Source organism: Musca autumnalis, unplaced genomic scaffold, assembly GCF_047663935.1.
Source record: "Musca autumnalis isolate F117 unplaced genomic scaffold, ASM4766393v1 scaffold_1, whole genome shotgun sequence".
Taxonomy (NCBI): domain Eukaryota; kingdom Metazoa; phylum Arthropoda; class Insecta; order Diptera; family Muscidae; genus Musca; species Musca autumnalis.
Genome location: NW_027411644.1, coordinates 48,839,396 through 48,859,263, shown reverse-complemented (window position 1 = coordinate 48,859,263; position 19,868 = coordinate 48,839,396). Strand labels below are relative to the sequence as shown.

The window sequence follows — 19,868 nt, the reverse complement described above, 5'->3', positions numbered from 1 at the left end:
GGTATAGGTCCACGTCTTCATATGACCCCCATAGAACGGTACCCCCGATTTTCGGTATTTTGAAGGGTAAGGCCTCAATATCACTCCGAAATGGCTGAAATTTGGAATTAAGTCTTCCTTGAGGATATAAAATAATCCATCTGAAATTTGTTGGTATAGGTCCACGTCTTCATATAGCCCCCATACAACGGTACCTCCCGATTTTCGCTATTTTTATGGTTGTGGCCGCAATATCCCTCCGAAATTGCTGAAATTTGGTACCAAGTCTTTCTTGAGGGTATAAAACAATCCATTTGAAATTTGTCGGTGTAGGTCCACGTCTTCATATAGCCCCCATACAACAGTACTTCCCGATTTTCGTTAATTATATGGTTGTGTCCTCAATATCCCTCCGAAATGACTGAAATTTGGTACCAAGTCTTCCTTGAGGGTATAAAACAATCCGTCTGAAGTTTGTCGGTATAGGTCTACGTCTTCATATAGCCCCCATACAAAGGTACCTCCCGCTTTCCGGTATTTTGATGGTTGTGGCCTCAATATCCCTCTGAAATTTCTGAAATTTGGTATTAAGTCTTCCTTGGGGGTATAAAATAATCCAACTGAAATTTGTCGGTATAGGTCCACGTCTTCATATGACCCCATAGAACGGTACCCCGATTTTCGGTATTTTTATGGTTGTGGCCTCAACATCCCTCCGAAATGGCTGAAATTTGGTACCAAGCCTTTCTTGAGGGTATAAAACAATCCATCTGAAATTTGTCGGTATAGGTCCACGTCTTCATATAGCCCCCATACAACGGTACCTCCCGATTTTCGTTATTTTTATGGTTGTGTCCTCAATATCTCTCCAAAATTTCTGAAATTTGGTACCAAGTCTTCCTTGAGGGTATAAAACAATCCGTCTGAAGTTTGTCGGTATAGGTCTACGTCTTCATATAGCCCCCATACAAAGGTACCTCCCGCATTCCGGTATTTTGATGGTTGTGGCCTCAATATCCCTCTGAAATTTCTGAAATTTGGTATTAAGTCTTCCTTGGGGGTGTAAAATAATCCAACTGAAATTTGTCGCTATATGTAGGTCCACGTCTTCATATGGCCCCCATTGAACGGTACCCCCGATTTTCGGTATTTTGAAGGTTGAAGCCTCAATATCACTCCGAAATGGCTGAAATCTTCCATGAGGCTATAAAACAATCCACCTGAAATTTGTCGGTATAGTTCCACGTCTTCATATTGCCCACATAGAACGGTACCCCCGACTTACCGTATTTTGAAGGTTGTGGCTGTGGTTACACATTTCTCTATTTTATTGACTTGTCTGACGAGAATTTTAAACAGAAGAATGTTACACACAAACATTTTTGTACCGATTATTGAAATATTTGATGCATTTCATATGTTTCGATTGCAAATTAAATATGAAGCCAAAAACATGTCCAGTCCCAAAATTTGACATGACTCGGACCAAAAATAGGGGTTGCATAAAATTCCGCTGTCTATTAATGACTAAAAAGCTCTATAGAAGCCTATGGCTTCAAAACAAAAAAACCGTCTCGGATCGTGTTGATTTTTTTTATAGCGGGTTATTGGAAGCCTTTGAATTCGTCCATCCGTCCTTTCGCCTGTCTATGGTAATCAAAAAAGTGCGATAGGACGTTTAAAAGTTAGAATGATTCGTCTTATGTTTGCTGTCTGGTCATGTCCGAAAATTGGATATATTGGTCACGTTTTGGTATCGCTTTCATATAACCATACCATGAAGGTTATAAAAAGTTTGGCTGGCCGACTTATTTGTTTTTTTTTTTTTTTTGCACGGTTTGTAAAGTCGTTGATGTTTTAGGACAACCGTATTCGACATATTTTGTTTAGTTTAAGGCCAATATTATTGAATGTAAAGGGGGTACATTTTTTCAAGGTGCAGATTATAAAAACTTTTACTTGCCTAAAATCGTGACGATATATTACAGACACACGTAAATAAATATATGCATAGTGGGAATGCGTTCCGAACAGTCCTGACCGCTGTCTAATAAGGACTATTTAGTCTTTTGTACATTTTGCCACATTGTCATCATAGGACGTAAACATGTAACTGTGGACGGCGTATCTGTAGACTTTTTCTCATATAAATAGCATACCGTTAACGTATTGTGGACATGCGCTCTAACACGTTTTTGAACACATTCCGAGAGAGAGAGAACAGTGTTCTCTTGATAACAGTAAGGCTACAGAAAATCACAGCATAGGAACATTGAAAACGAAATCCTTTCGCATTCGGAATAACAGCTGATTGCCGAATGAAATGAACACACACACAGCACACGATTCCACACCAACACAGCAGCATCCGTGGACATCAAAAACGAAACGTTAGGTTAAAGATTATGAAAATGATGCTAACTCCGAAAACATCAAATGCGCAATGGTATTCTATTAACAAAAATGAAAATAGCTTCAGTTTTAATAATGCTACGCTTTCGAAAACACGTGTCGATTTCAGGGAACGCGTAACGCATTACCACCAATAGCAAATATGATAGCTGGTGTATGTGTGTGATTAAATTCATTTTTGTAAAGGATAACTGAGATTATAAAAAACGCAGCAACACCAACAACAACGGTTGTAAAATAATATTAATTCTCCACCAAGGAATATGTGGGGTGTATGTGGAGAATATATTATGTGATGTTATGACCATATTCTGGATTAGAAGTTACCTTCTGGATTGTCATATCCAGAAACTTTGAAGTATAGTTTTAAAGTGGGCGGTGTACATTTTGTCAGCTTTGAGAATGTGCCATGACATGTGTACGTAGTTTATGGATGTGTGCATGTGTGTAGGTAAATAAATGTTCACTGAAAGAGGTCGCCATTTGTATGCGACCAAATAACAGTGTGTGTCAAGTGCCAAGCATAACAAAGGATTAAATGTAGCCACCGTATCCTTAGCTTAACAACAGCAGCAGCAACAACATCATCATCATCTCCAACAACGTCAGCAACAACAATACAAACGGAATAAATAAACAGACAACAAACAAAGGCAGCTCACGATACCACATTGCAAAAAAAAACACAAATTTGCGCTCCACAATGGGTTTGAAGTGTTAAAAGCATAATTGCCATGTTAACAATTTAAAACAGATGGTAAAATTGTCCTTAGAAACCATCATCCTGTACAAGTGTGCCACAATTGTTCCACTCTATTAACATCATAAAACAAAATACAACGGCACAGCGAAGAGCCCATGCAGAATACAAAATTCAGTGAATACAATGAATTCAAATGAAAGTGAAAATTTTTAATGAATGCAAAAAGTGTGTGTGTGTTTTTCCAATTACAAGAAAAAGGTCAATGTTATGGAAACAAAAAACAAGTGATGTGAATTAAATTAAAATGAATTTCCTTTTAAAATAATATATAGAATTGAGAATAAATAAATTTAAACGATAATTACCAGGATATATAAAACATAATAATCATTGATTTTAAGTAAACAGATTATTACAATTAAGTGCTTTAATATTCACACTATGACATATGGATAAATGGATTAAGCAAACACTCCGACAGCAGTATTGAGTAATATAAATATCATCACACATAAATATAAAAATTAATGGAAAAACAACAATTCGCTGAAAAGCTGTCAGACAATTTATTTTTATGGTTAGTATTGAACATTATGTTTATAAAGGTTGTATTTTTATTGTAACATATGTTTTTCGTTGTTTGTTTTTATTGTTATATTTTATATTAATTCGAAAAGAGGAATATTAAATATTCTGGAAAATATTTGATTTCATATACATAGGATGGCCAAAAGAAATGTAGCCGTTACCTTGTAATGCATTAGACGTTTCTTAAAAACTTGAAAATTTGCATTTTGTATTTTTATAATGACAATTTTTTGTTTGTTTTGTTTATTGTTGAAGATTCAATCTCATTTGATTGCTTAAGCTGGAGTATTCCCCCAATGGCTTAAATTCATTTTATTACCCTCTACTACAGAGAGTAATGTTTTTCAAAACGAACTGACAGTGTTGCAAAATTTTTACTGATCGCTACCAATATCATGATTTCATCCCGGCGAAGGGAATTATCAATTGGCTTTTCAGTTTCTTGAAATGATGCCTTTTTAGCGAAAAACCGAACTCTTTAAGTGTCTAGTATTCTCAAATAAATTACCATCACACTCACTTTTCGGCTTTTCCAAAAATTATAAATAAAATTTAAATCAGCATAAGTTTAATTTGTAGTTTTGCGGATTCTGAAACTACAATGTTCATAGATGAGAAAAATCAAACAACAACAAAAATCGCCGGAGGGATTTTCAAATAAATCGCGTTCAAAATTCGCATTTTTAGGGTTTTTTGAGGTTTTCACGATTTTGCTTGGAGTCCTATCCAAATGAGACTAAGTCCTATCGAAATGAAACTAAAGAAAATGCTGTAGCAGTGAAAATTCTCTATAAGATTAACTCTCAAGGTATTTTCGTAGGTTTTACCGTTTTTGAGATATAGAAGCTCAAATTGGAACAATGCACTGACTGTATCGCCTCCTTATAAAACAATGTCATGCAGGGTGCGTCTTAACTAACTTTTAATGAAAGCCGCTAACACATGGGAAATTTTTGCAGATTCTGAAATAGCAATGTTAATAGATGAGAAGAATCCAGAGAAAACAAAAAATTGCTGAAAGAATTTTTAAATAAATCGCCATCAATATTTACATTTTTAGGGTTTTTGGGTTTTCAGGATTTTGCTTGGTAATGTTCAAACCTAAGAAAAAATCGTGAAGACCAGTAGAGAATTAGTAGAGAATTATCATAGCTACTGCATTTTCTTTAGTCTCATGTCGATAGGACTTGCGTTTACAAGCAAAATAGTGGAAACCTCAAAAAACCTTAAAAATGCGAATTTTTATCGCGATTTATTTAAAAATCCCTCTGGCGATTTTTTTTTTGTTTTTTGATTTTTCTCATCTATGAAGATTGTAGTTTCAGAATCCGCAAAAACTTCCCAGGTGTAAGCACCTTCCTTTTAAAGTTATTTAAGGCGCATCCGTGGTAACTGTTATTTTAAATAAAATAGGATAAAAATGGTTATCCTCCTTAACATGTTCATTAATTATCGTGCATCAATAAATAAAATATAGACTTCGGAAAGGGCTGAAACCAACATTTTTGATTTTGAAATATGGAAATAGCCATGTTGTATACCTACACACATATTTTCGCACAAATATATCAGAGTGGACAAGAATGGCCTTTCATATATCAATGAATTCATCCCGATTCCTTTTGTAGATAAGTATTACATGGCAGAAAGTAATAAAAACGCTGAGGTTTATTTTTTATCACCGCACTATAGGTAATTTGCCCTGTTTTGAGAAAAAATTAATAACGGTGGCTTTAAAAGATTTTTTAAATATTTAAATGATTTATATGTAAAAGTGAGATTAAACAAAGATTTCTATAGATAAATTCGGATATAACGAACAACGGTTATAAGCAACTACGTATATAACGAACAAAGCTATTTCGTCCAATGTCATTTTTATTAGTTTTTTTATACACAACAAACTGTTGAAAGTTACAAAAATGTTGACCTCGTGAGTAGATTTCAACGAATTGTTATTATAATTATACCCTAATGGTAAGGGTATTATAAATTTGTCTTGCTAAAAATTCATGTATCACCAATGTTATATACCATTTTTCATATCTCGACGAGATAAAGGGATATAGCGATGTGTGTCCGTCCGTGTGTCCGTCTGTTCATTATAAATGTAATCAAACTCCAGGCAGCAATTATGGACCGATCGTCACGAAATTTGGTATTGAGTGCGGTCTCACATCAGAATAGATCGCTATTGTTATTGGTGATTATCGTGAACTATTAAGGGGGTGAAATGAACCAAAAACATTTGACATTTTTGGCTAGAGCCATTATTTATTGAAGAAATTCTTATTTCTATACAAAATGACTTATTGCTAATCTGTAATAATTAAGCATGTGGCTTTTCGCTACCTTCTAAGATAAAGTAAATAAATTATGCTGTGGATAGCCACTAGCAGATACATATTAAATGCGCCCCAAAAAATCAATTAAAAAGGGCGATAATCAGTGGTTTTTAAGAAAAATACTAGAACTAAGAACTAAGACTAACAATAACTATAGCTACTATTTACACTATTTACAGTTGTTTTTATTTTATTTTTATATAGCAATCACTGTGTCGTTATATAAATAGTATTGTTGGTGTCCATTGTATTGTACCTTCTGTGGTAAAATACAAGCTTTTCCTCATTGTTATAAAGAAGTCCTTTCTTGTTAAGCAATGGAAGGGCTGCAGGAGGCAAATGTTTTTTGGTGCTTAAGGCACTTGTGTCGTTCGAATATTGCAGGGATTCCTCGATGAGTTCATTTTACACCGTCCGTGCCGTCTCCACGAAATTTAGGGCTCCCCTTATGAGTCAATGATCTGTCAATTCTTTCGAGATTTGCAGTATCATATGTTGCGCTATACGATGGTCTTTTGATTGTGCCATCACTACTAACAGTTGGTCTCAATCCTAGACAGTATGTTATTATTGATCTTTCCCATCTCCTCAGCCTATCCATTTGGCTTGAGGGGATTAAATACCATACTGGAAAAGTGTAAGCAAATATTGGTCTTATGACCTGCTTATAAATCAGTAATTTGATTTTATTCGCTAAGCCGCCACTATGGCGTAATACGCCATGGTAGCTGAAATATATTTTCTTGGCCCGGTCTAATATAAAGTCCACATGTCTGATGAACTCGAACTTTTCGTCGAAAATAACACCGAGGTATCTAACATTGTCGGCGACTTTAATGACCTCGACCACCAACTTTCAGGATCGGGCGGGCGGATCTAAAGTTAGGGTATACCACTTTATATTTCCCCTTAAAGATGACCACTGTACATTTGCCCACATTCAGCCTGAGGCCCCACATAGAGAAATATCTATGTAGGACATCAAGATGCATGTTAAGGCTGGATGACAGCGTACTTGCTTTAGGACCGGACATAGCTAAGATTACATCGTCAGCGTATAACAGTTGAATGCCACCTGGAGGGGGTTCAGGTATATCGCTGACGAATATATTATATAGCATGGGCCCAGGAGAGAGCCATGGGGGACCCCAGCCATAATTGGTCTTGCAGTTGAAAGACTATCTCCTACTTTAAGCCTAAAACCCCTGCCCTTTAGAAAGCTGGTTACAAGCCTACAAGTTTGGTGGTCGAAGTCCAACTGCTTCATCTTGTAAAGGATCCCATTGTGCCAGACTGAGTCAAATGCTCTAGAAAAATCAAGCCCTACAGCAATGGTTCCATGTCTCCGATTGAATCTCTTCACAAGAAAATTAGAGAAAACCGTGAGGGCATGTGATGTGGAATGGCCAGTTCGGAATCCGAATTGGCAATTCTTAAGGATACTTTTATCCTCAACAATAATTTTTAATCAACATTTTTTATCCAAATTTGTATCTGATCTAAAGGTCGCAATCATAGTTCGATCAGCGCGAAATTTTAAATAAGCTGAGAGCTTATTACAGAAATGAAGATTGCAATGTTACATGATGATCAGATAGTTTTAAGCGGGTGAAATGGGCAGAAACATTTGTGTGAAAATTGGAAAAAAATTTAAAATATATATTTTATCTTTATTCCTGCTAAACACATTGCGCCCAGATGTGTTATTTTTGAAAGATCTCCCAACCTTTCTATAGATGCAAATTACATTGATGTACGTGCTCAGATAACAGAGTTACAGTCTAGTATATAGACAAACTAGCTGACCCGGTCCGCGTTGCTGGCCCGTTGTTTGGGTTCTCCGTGTAAACTTTAGTTATCTATCCAGTATTGATACACCCATAATTAGGCATCCCTCTAGAAACTTCATAATATAAATCAATGTTTTGACATAAATTCCATATAATGGTGTCCCCCAAATTTAAGATATAAAATCTCTTTTATTATACCCTTCACTATAAATCGACAGTTTAAAGCACTTTGTGACCCACATATAATGGTCGGTGCACGTCAATTAACATTGCTATATATTGGATTGTTGGTCTCGGTTGGGGTCGTAATTATTACTGCAATGAGTTGTTGGTATAGGTCCACGTTTTGATATAGCTCCCATAGAACGGTACCGGCTGATTTTCGCTATTTTTGAGGATTTAACATCATTATCACACCGAAATGGCTGAAATCTAGTTTTAATATATTTTAAAGAGGAGAGTATAAATATTCGTATCGACCGAAAGACACGCCTTTTTATTTGCGCTCGGTATGTAACAGTTATAGGTTCACGTTTTGATATAGCTCCCATAAAACAGTACCTCCCGATTTGCGATAGTTCAGAGATATAGCCACTGTTCAGTATACGTCCTCGTTTTGATATAGCTCCCTGATTTTCGCTATTTTTGGTGGATTTAACTTCATTCAGGCCGATCGAACGTAACGCTTTTTTTCTTCGCGCTCTATATGCAATAGTGGTAAAATACCCCTCAGCGAAATGTATGTTCCTTCGGGATATGTATGGCAACATTTATATAATTCATTAAAAAAATTACTTCTATAAATTGTAGTTGTTATTATCGAGATTTTGCTGTATTTAAAAAATGTATCTTTACCTAGCTATTCCAAGGACTGAAATCAATGCTCATGAAGTTTCACTTCCCACATTTTGAGATTTTATCCGTAATTATAATATTTTCAAAAATCGAACACGATCGCGGTATTCTGATTGTATTGTATATCAATAACTTTGTCTGATTTCCAATGGATCTTTCTGGAATTTCGATCTTGTGACATCTCAAGTTATCCGGATTTTACTGTATTCCAAAATGTGGAGTTGATCGCGCTGTCCCACTTACAAAATTATGTATATTATCTGAAATAATAAATGTTTGCAAATTTTGTGATGACCGCGATATTTCACTTTTCGCGATATTTCACTTCCGCGAAGTCCATTCAGGGTCAAGACAGTAATTACAGTAGTATTGCAAACAATCTGTAAACAATACGTTCAAAAATATCATGGACTTCAGATTTAAAAAAAAATGTATGAAGGAGAACCTCCGGTCACTACACTTAGCTGTATTAAAATAACTCACGACCGTGCTATCCCACTTGTTGAAGCTAGTGTTTATATGATTTTTGTGTCATGCTTACTAAAATTATGTATATTACACTATGCAACACTGAAAATGCAAACAACTTCTAGTATGAATTTTTTGAAAGTACATATTTAGACTACAAAAAACCTAGTAGGGTTTTGTTCTGCCAGATCCAGTTCGGATTTTATGGCCTTATCTAAACCGGGCTAAATCTACACTTTTTTGCATTTAACAGGCCTTTATCTCAGAAACGAATAGGAATTTGGCCTTGCTGTCTTTAGCAATTTTGCAGTCCTAGAATAGTAGAACTTATCTTTTGAAATAACCACATAAGAAAAACTCCATCTAGGGCATCAAAATCTATAAAATATAGAACATTTTACATAATTGCTGAAATTCTGGTCAGTATCGGCTAAACTATTGGGAGTTGAACCAAGTTACCCCTCGCAAAAATCTTCCAAATAAAGTTCTCAACAATTCTTTAGGACATTCTGAAACTCTAAAATGTTTACTTCATGTTGTTTCAGGGGTATTTTGCATCATATCTTTTACAACACGTATTTCAAACACAGTTCACATCAACAGTTTATTCTCGCATTTCGGATTTCGGATTGACATTTTTGTTAAATCGTCGTTGAAAAATGTACTGAAAACAACGGGATAGAGGCATTTTACAACAATGACATTTTCTGAAGAGTTGTGTATTACATTTCAGGGAATATTTTTCCAAAAGAAAATATTCAGAAAAAATTAACGGTTTTGGAGATACGGTGCGAAATGTATAAAAATTGTGGCAATTTTGCATATATTTTGAAATTTGAGACAATAAATGTAGTTTTTCGAGTTCATTATTTCTCCTATTATTTTATTCTTGTCCTTATCTACAAATTTGCTTCAGAGGTCAGAAGAAGATTCGTATTGGTTTCAGAGATATAGCCCCGAATTTCTTTAAAAACTCAATATTTACCCATGTTTAGATGGGGTCATAAAATCCGAGCTGGATCTGACACAACAAAACCCAACTAGGGTTTCTTGTCTTTAGGGTCTGTACTTTCAAAAAATCCTCAGTTCCAGTTGTTTGCACAAGATCACCTTAAAAATGTTGCACAGTGTTAATTGAAATAATACATTTTTGAAAACTTTGTGATGACCGCGATCATTCAGGGAAAACAATCTGTAAACAATACTTTAAAAAATGTCACAGATTTCAGATTTTCTTAAAAACATTGTGGGGGAGGACCACCGGTCACTACTCCTAGCCGTATAAAAACAGCTTACGACAGTTCTAATTAATTGAAATAATACATTTTTGAAATTTTTGGGATGACCGCGATTTTCACTTCCGCGACGACCATTCAGGGTCAAGACTGTAATTACCATAGCATTGCAAACAATTTGTAAACAATATATTAAAACGTATCTTGAATTTCGCGGTTTTCTTAAAAAATTGTGGGGAGGACCACCGGTCACTACACTTAGCGGGATAAAAAAATAGATTACGACGTATTCTCAGACCTAAAAACTCCACATACAAAATTTCATAAGATTTCCCAATCGATTTTTCGGAATTTCTATATAGTGACATCTCAAGTCATCGGGATTTTTCTGTATTCCAAAATATGGCGTTGACCGCGTTATCCCACATATTGAAGCTAGTGTTTTAGCGGTTTTGTAGTCACGCTTACTAAAATTAGGTATATTATCTGAAATAATACATTTTTGAATAATTTGGGATGACCGCGATATTTCACTTCCGCGACGACCATTCAAAAAAATATATAGCCTATTTTCACCACCGGTGTTCCCAGTACATTATCTGAAATTTTCAAGAAAATCTATTCAGCCGTTTTTGAGTCTATTCGGAACATACAAACATACAAACAAACAAACATACTAACATACACACATTGCCTTTTATATATTAGAAAGAGATTCCACAGATTTAATTGTGCATATAGAACCCATAACCACGCTAGGGTTCACAGTTATAGATTAATGCGGACAAATTTTTACACGAGGTAAGAATTTTGGTCAAGGAAAATGCCAACAATTTGGGATGATGAGCGGATAGTTCTTAGCGGGTGAACTTTTGTGGGGAAAATATCCAAATTCAAGTTTTGATCTACATATATTTTATTTCTAGGAAACATATTTCGGCAATCTACGAAAATAGACTTGAAAACACACATGAATATAGCTGTTAGATAACTGAACTACTGCCTAACATATAAGTGTTTTTTTTTTTGTGATTTTCAACATTTATATTTTACGTTACAAACTGTCGCAATCCTTATAGAAAAGTTTTCAAATCATGAAACAAGGATTCCCAAGTTTTTAAATTGTTACAAATTACAATGCTGTACGGAGTCTTAAAGTTTTTGTGATATATTGGTCTTTTCATTGATCGATTCGATAAGAATCACCGAAAACTATTTCTAAAATTCTTTTGATATTTGCATATACCCTCAATATTTAGGACAACGCGAATATCGAAGTAATGATTTTAGACCCCAAGTATGTTTGGACGTAAGTCATTTCAGAAAATTCGGAGTCAATTTACCCATGGCTGGCTGGTGTGCACGATAAGTCTACCCTAAGTCAGTCTACCCCTTCCGTTAATTACCCCCACAAAAGTTCAAAATTTTACGCTAAGATTATTCGCACGATATTTCCAGAAGGGACTAAGCGAATTGTTCCAAACCAGGGATGTGGACATATTAATTCCATGCATAAATCAGGTTCGAATATGCACTATATCGGCCCACTCCTTTTGGAAACCCATAGTTTAACAGCTCCTCTCATACCGTTTTGAATTTGTTTGAAACATGTTAGCCTTACGGTCCCTTCTAAGTCCATACATCCTGCGGCGACGCCAACTAAACTAACTAGTACCTAAGATAACCCTCGAAGGGAGAAACCAGTTTGGTCTTAATTTTCTTAAATTTCTTAGATCCGAATCTGGACTACATCGGAACACTCCGTCGGGTGCCTCCCACACAAATTTTGGAAAGAGAACCCTTTAAGGTCTCGTCTTGGATTGTTTAATTTTTTTGTCTTTGTGGCCCTTGTTACGACGGTAAAATTTTTTTGGTGGTCAAAGTCCATTCTTATTGGAAAAGTGGCCTAAAATTAAAAAAAAAACAAGTTCTAAGTATTGAGTTTACTAATTCCATTTGTGTCCGAGGCTGAGGGGATATCTCCGTCTTCACAGCTAGCTGATACTTTCTAACTTATGTATGTATGACCTGACGGCTAAAATATTTTGCGATCATATAAAAGAAATTCCTTGGAAAATATTGCCCAGGTGTGGTGGAGTAGGGTATCACAGGCTCTGCTTGACTATAACCCTCCCTTACATGTTTTCTTTGTATCTGAGTCTGAGGGTATATGTTTAATAATATGTAGCGAATAAGCCGCGATTGGTCATTAAATTGGCTTCCTAAATTTAATTGAAATCTGTTCCGATTTGAGATATTTCCTATTTATATTTTCGCTCGATTTCATGTAATTGAAGCACAAGACATTCAATGTATGTCCAATAAAAATACTAACTCAAAATTATAATGAAATCGTGAAGGTGTATCATATATTGAGCCCACCCAAATTTGATTTTTGAAAAATGTTTGGTATCCTTATATGAGGACTTTAGAAACACTCTGTTAGTGCAATTGTTCTAAATGTTCCCTAAGAAATAATTTGAGAAAAACACAAGCATTTTTTACTTACATATTGCGTCCATGTGAGCGTGTTAGTAATGAATGCTAAATTATAGAGTATACGTAACCTGTATCCTTTACCAGTTCACTGACACTCTTGTTTAGAGATTATTTACACTGCCTATCAATGTCATATGTGAAATGAAATTTTCCATTGTTATACAGTCGAAAAATCGATATCAGCAAATGACAGTGACAATTCAGCAAATTGCTTCTAAACATATCATATTTTAATAGTTTAACAATGTTTTTGTGATTTATAACTGTATTTTAGAAATCAACACAGAAGAAGCTGAAATTTACGCATGATCTCTTAATGACTTTAAAAAAGTCAATGAGGTAAATAACTAAAAATTTAAAAGATAAATTTATATTTTTTTTGACATGGAAGTTTTAGCTAAAGGTATGTATATTGGTTACATTTACATAAAAATTTGTACAAATTATCAGCATAAAATGTGCTGGAAATTACTTTTTTTAAAATACTTTTTTTGTGTTGAGTTTTACTAACTATACCATGAGTTAAAGTTGAGTTTTACTAACTATACCATCCTAGGCCACTTTCAATATTTTTTGGAGAATGTTCGAAAAAGAGTCAAGTTTACAAAAAATGTGTTTCCAACTGCATATATTTGCATTTCCGTGTGTGACATTAAAAATACTGCTGCAGTATTGTTGTTTTGTGTTCTAACTAGTTTGTGTTATTTGTTTTGTTTTTTTTTTTTTCATTCAATATTTAGATATTTTACTTTTGGTAACTACTCATGAGTGTATTTTTTTTCAAATTTGTAGATTTTTTATACAAATTGAACCGATCTTTTTTATGTCCCTCACCATGAAATTTTCTTACCTCAAAAAGAATAGTTAGTTTCCTTTCCTGTCCACAATATCAGGCGGAGACGTTTTCTGACTACCGAGAACCCCATAAGCAAATTTCAGCCAATTTACCCTGAAAATTTAGATAAAAACTTCAAGGAACCTGAAATCTGACGGTACGTTATGTGGGGTTTATACCAAAACCTGGACCTATGTTTACACTTTTTGGTGGGAAAGTTTCTCGATCAATGATAACTCCAAATACCAAAATACAGTCAATTCGGGTCGAAAATCGAAATAAAAACTTCAAAATCCCTGAAATCGGGAAGTACCGTTATATGGGGGCTATACCTAAACCTGGACCTATGTCCAACATTTTGCGTGCAGTATGATTCTGACTACTTGGAAGTCAAAATCGAAAAATTGCTGCCAATTCGAGCCGAAAATGTAGATAAAACGTCAAAACACGTGAAATCGTGTGTTACGGCTATATCGGGGCTATAGGAACAAATATACCCATATTGATAATTTTTTGCCTAAAGTATTTTTTACTTATTTTAAACATTTTTGAATAAATCAGATCGATCCGACGATTAGAAATATTTTTGTCGCACCATCTCATAAAAGTGGGATCACTGTTCCTTGCCTGCGTGGGTAGATATGGAATGCTTACACTTCGGGTCATATGGCATTGATAGCTAGTGCAAACTACCTCTTATTTGTTTTTTTATTGCGTTGGGGAAGTTATTTTCTCTCTGATAACTATTAAAGGATTCTTTCATATGTATTTAATAAAAATTATGTGAAATATATTTACACAATTAAACATGTATGTTGACATTGTTAATAAAAATTTGTCGCTCATCATCATTTAAAATTATTAAACACATAAAGAACGCAACAAATAATATACTATTACTAATTAAAAATAATCAATTTCTGCAGAGATTAAGGCTAACAAATTCAAAATGCTACGATAAAAAATGTATATATGTATGTGTGCTTCCATAAAAATATTTAGCGTTTTTCTTCATTTGTATGTCACAGAAAAATATCCACGGTATATTGATGCGGTTAGACTGACAAGTTGTAAAGCATCGAGAGACAGGGAGTAAATACCATACAGTTAATTAAGTGCATATAACCACAAATATTAATAACTAAAAATAAATACATATATCTGTTATTTGTGGCATAATATTTGTGGTCTAATGCGTGAATTTATATACATATACTAAAAATATGAAAGAGTGCGGCATACCACGCTATTAAAACGCTCATTTATTTCAAGAGAGTCTTACCTCAACATCAGTCTGCGGGATAGTATTACTTTCAGGAAAATGGTTTCGCGTATAAATAGCACGGCCCTTTAAAAAACACGACGAAATCCAATTCAGATAATTTGGAGTCGATTTAGCCCTCTTCGTCTGGTTGGTGCACACCATAACACTCGAATGGATCAACCGATTTGGTCCACACTTTGGATCTCGTAATATTTTGTACCAACTTAAGTTTCAGTTCAATGATGGGTGCTTCGGGTAACCCTCCCTCAAAAGTTAAACATTTTAGCTTAAATGGAAGAGAGTAATCTATTTGGTTCAATCTTTGCACATCGAAACATTACTTCCAGGCATATATCAGGATCGAATATGGACTCACTCAGCACTGAAAAACGCCATATTCAAACAGATTCCTGAAATTCAGATTGTGAAAAATGTTACACATAAATTAAAAAAATTTAATTTACAACAAAACGAAATTTCAAAGATCCCATTTAAAATTCCATATGCCACGCAAATTCAATCAATTCATATATTTTTTCATTTCGCTTCATATTTCATTGACATTGAAGATATATATTTCATAAAGGATGAATATTCTCACGTCCAATATGTAAAATTCAATTTGTTTTTATTTCCGCAGCAAAAAAATATGCACGTATGTACGTAATTTTTCAATACAATTTCAACAATTTTTTATTCATATCGCTCCAGTTTATGGAAATAAATTTCTACTCCTTCATTTCATTTCAATGATGGGGAAAATGCAATTTAGTATGTGATTTTCTCTCCCTTTTCGTTCTGTATTTCTCTTTTCCTCTCTTGCTCTTTCATGTTTTAGGAAAAGTGATTTACCATAACCATTTGCTTATAAATCATCGTGCAGAGGCATCTGTGACTTTTAGCACCGTTCACAGTTTTTGTTTTTTATATTCCTCTCCCTTAGCGAATAGTAGGTCACTTTTTGCTTCTTTACGTTACATTTTTAGGAAATATGCTTCAACACCATCGATTTATTTTTGATATTCTGCAATAAATCATTTTTAAATTGCAGACATAAACATTAAGGTTGAAAGTTATAGCATACTATGTTAGAAGAGTTTTCAAACAATTTAATAGGAAACAATTTAAAGTTTGGTTATGCATTAATTTCAAATTAGTTTTTCTTGTCAAATAGGGACATTTTTAAGGGTACAATAATTTAAAACAGTTTTCAAAATCAAAAAATGAAGAAGTTTTTTTTGAGATGTTTAAGATAAATTCCTAAATAAAAAACAAATGTTAATAAATTTACTTTTTTAAATTTGTTGCCAAAGAATGTTTCACACTGTTATAAAGAAAAACGTTTATTGCCAAATTTTAAAAATTAGGAAAAACAGGTAGGAAGTATTCAACTCTGCAGTCAGAGATATACTCTCAGACTCGGATCTAATGAAAAAACCCAACACTATACTTCTGACGTCTATAGGCCAACTTTACAGGAAGTATGAATTTGTCGCAAAAAAAATTAACCGCCTTAACTAGGGCCGCATACCCAACATTTTGACAACAATTTATAAACGATTCCAAACGAGTCCTTAAACTACACTCTTTGTGTGGGAGGTACCCGAAAAATTGGTCCGATGTAGTTAATATTCGGACATAATTCGAGGCTGTAAGAAATAATACGATGTAAAACGTTTGGGCCAAATCGGTTTCTCCCTTTACGGGTTATCTTACGAACTACCCGGTTTAGATGGTGTTTTTTAAGATTTTGGGTCATTATCTTAGGAAGTATGGATTCGCCACCGAAAAAAAATTGCGCCGTCGTAACAGCGTCCGCAAGAAAAACTTTTCGAAAAAAATTCAAAATGATCAATATTCTCTAAACACATTAAATTTTTATTAGCCAGTATTATTTTTGCCAATTTACAGCGGTAATATGCCAAGTTAAGTCGAAGAACTTGAGATTTGTATGTGGTGCCTTAAAAACGAAAAAAGATCGGCAATGTATTCGTAGTTTATGAGTGAAATTATAAAAAAACAAGTACAAAAGTATCGAGAGTTATCGTGCGCACCAGCTAAATCGACTCCAAATTGTCTGAAACATATTTCGTCCAAACATACTTGGGGTCTAAAACCATTATTTCGATGAGGCACATTTTGCCCGTATGAAAGTGTATATACCCTCGTTAGCATAAATGCTGAGGGTATAATTAAGAGGTAAATGTACAATTTCCGAAATGAAACTTATAGTGGATGGCATTGACAATACCTTCTTCTTATATATAAAAGACAATGTGTGTATGTTAGTATGTTTGTGTGTTTGTATGTTCCGTATAGACTCCAAAACGGCTAAACCGATTTTCTTAAAAATTTCAGAGAATGTACAGGGAACACCTGTGGTGAAAATAGGCTATATATATATTTTTTGCATTTGGGAGGGGCGGGGTACCTCCCCTATGCCCTATTTTTTAAAAACGCTATTTTATCAAAACTATCAAACGTATCGGAGAGAAAATTAATTTGCGAGACAACGGTTGTTGTATCTCTGATCCGAGGTATTAATTTGGGGCCTAAAGACCCGACCACGCCCACTATTTTAAATAGCTTATATATCAAAAACTGCTTAACCGATTTTCCTGAAAATTTCAGAGAATCCACTGGGAGGACCCGTGGTGAAATTGGGATACATATTTTGTTGAATTTCGGAGGGGGCGGGGTACCTCCCTTATGCCCTATTTTTTAAAAACGCTATTTTAGCAAAACTGACGAACGTATCCGAGAGAAAAATTTGGGGACAATGGTGGTTGTGTCTCCGACCCTATGTACTCATTTGGAACCAGACCACGCCCACTTTTTAAATATCTTATATATCCAAAACTACTAAACCGATTTTCTTGAAAATTTCAGAGAATGGATAGTGATGACCCCTGGTGAAAATAGGCTATATATTTTGTTGAATTTCTGCGGGGCCAGGGTAACTCCCCTTTGCCCTATTTTATTAAAACTCTGTCTTTGCAACAAAACTTACTAACGTATGGCTTAGAAAATAAATTTGCGAGACAACGGTGGTTGAATCTCCGACCCTACTTATTTAGGGCTTAAAGACCCGACCATGCCCAGTTTCTTAAGTATGTTATATCTCTGAAAGTACTGAGCTCATTTTCTTTAAAATTTCCGAGAATGTACAGCGATGGCCCACCATGAACACCCGTGGTGAAAATAGCCTTTACATTTTTTTTAATTGAATTTTTTTTTTGAATCGGAGGGGACGGGGTACCTCCCCTATGCCCTCCTTATTTTAAAATACTTTTAACACGCCCTTTTTTAATACGTTATATCTCCAAAACTTCTGGCGGAAATAGGCTATATAAACTTACGAACGTGTCCGTTTACCCAACCCGTGTTACATATTTTAGCATTAAGACCCGATCACTCCCAATTTCTGAAGTATGTTACAAATCAATGGAAATACCAGATGTTATGCATAACGAAGTTTTGATCTTATTGGAAAGCAAGTCTTTAAATTACAAGGCAACATATTGATAGCTATAGCTTTATCAGGTATACATTACATTATAAGAAGGTACACGGACGACACAGTCGACCCTTAGGTTTCCACTGGACATTCTATGATTGAATTGAACACATGCAATATTAAATAGAAGTTATCATCTGGAACGAATGTACGATGGCACATAAAAATTCCAAAGAAGCTTTAGAACGATTCTTGAAGAATTTAAGAGCAATTCACGTTTAGATTTCAGACAAACACTTTCAGTTATACTATTCCAGCAGATGAAATAAATGCATGCCTCAAGTCATCAGTTAACACACCGCCAAAATTTCATATAGACACCAACATTTCCGTAGATGTTTTATTTATAGTCACTTGCAGTTCCCGACTAATTTGCGATGCAAAAAAAAAAAAATATAATTTACTTAAGAAAAGGTAACATAAAACTGTTTCAAGGGCCAGCAAGGCGGACCGAGCCGGCTAGTTCTTACTAAAAAACAAATTCAAAATTCGTTTTCTAAGTTCCTTAAAAACAAGTAAAAAAGTATCAGTCGGCTTTGCCGACAGAGATATACCCTCAGCCTGTGTATATTGAAACAATTTTTCCCAAAACACGTACATATGTATTTAGTGGGTTTTAAAATTTTTGGGCGTTTGAACCGACAAAAAAGTTGATTAGGATTAAAGATCAAAAGTTATGCGGAGGAGATACTAAAAGGAATGGATCGACATTGACCGTTATGGAAGTGGATCTCCACTCACTACATATGGTGCCGTAGGGGGGTTTTTACACTCTTCGGGCTGTTTGCTCAAGATGTATGGACTTGCCCCTAAAAAAACTCTTCCCTTCGTAATTGAGGCAGCGAATGCAAGTTGCTTCAACAAAAATCAAAGTGATTCGATATGTGGTCTTAAAGTGAACTTATCCGAAATTTTGTGTGGGAGGTACCGGATGGAGTGGACAAATATAGTCCATATTTGAACCTGATCCATATCTGATAGATATATTAGGATGTGTAAAGTATAGACCAATTCGGCCACTCCCTTCAATAGTTACCGTACGAACAATTTTTCCGAACATTTTTGAACTTTTGTGGGGGAGGTACCTGAAGGAGTGGACCGATATGGCTTATCTTCAAACTTAAACTATGTTTGGACAAAATATTACTAAGGCCATATTTTGGACCGAATCGGCAGATCCGTTCGAGAGTTATCTTGAACTCCAACCCCTCACACGGTGTTTTTGCAACTTTCATGCTATTTTCTCAGGAAGTATGGACTTGCCCCTGATGGTACTTGTACCGTCGTATGGAGGGCAGTGAATACAAGTTTCTAAAACAAAAATCAAAGCGATTCGAGAGATGGCCCTAAAGTGAACTTTTCCGAAATTTTGTGTGGG

General features: G+C 34.9%; 1 protein-coding gene across 1 annotated transcript in view; it reads left to right on the top strand.

The window, feature by feature from the left end:
• The first annotated feature begins 2,456 nt into the window (after positions 1 to 2,456).
• dpr17 (defective proboscis extension response 17) overlaps positions 2,457 to 19,868 on the top strand; it is a 126,183-nt gene continuing 108,771 nt past the window's right edge. Inside the window, exon 1 of the mRNA XM_073963460.1 lies at positions 2,457 to 3,671. The gene's annotated coding sequence lies outside the window, so the exon portion shown is untranslated. The remainder of the gene's footprint in view (positions 3,672 to 19,868) is intronic.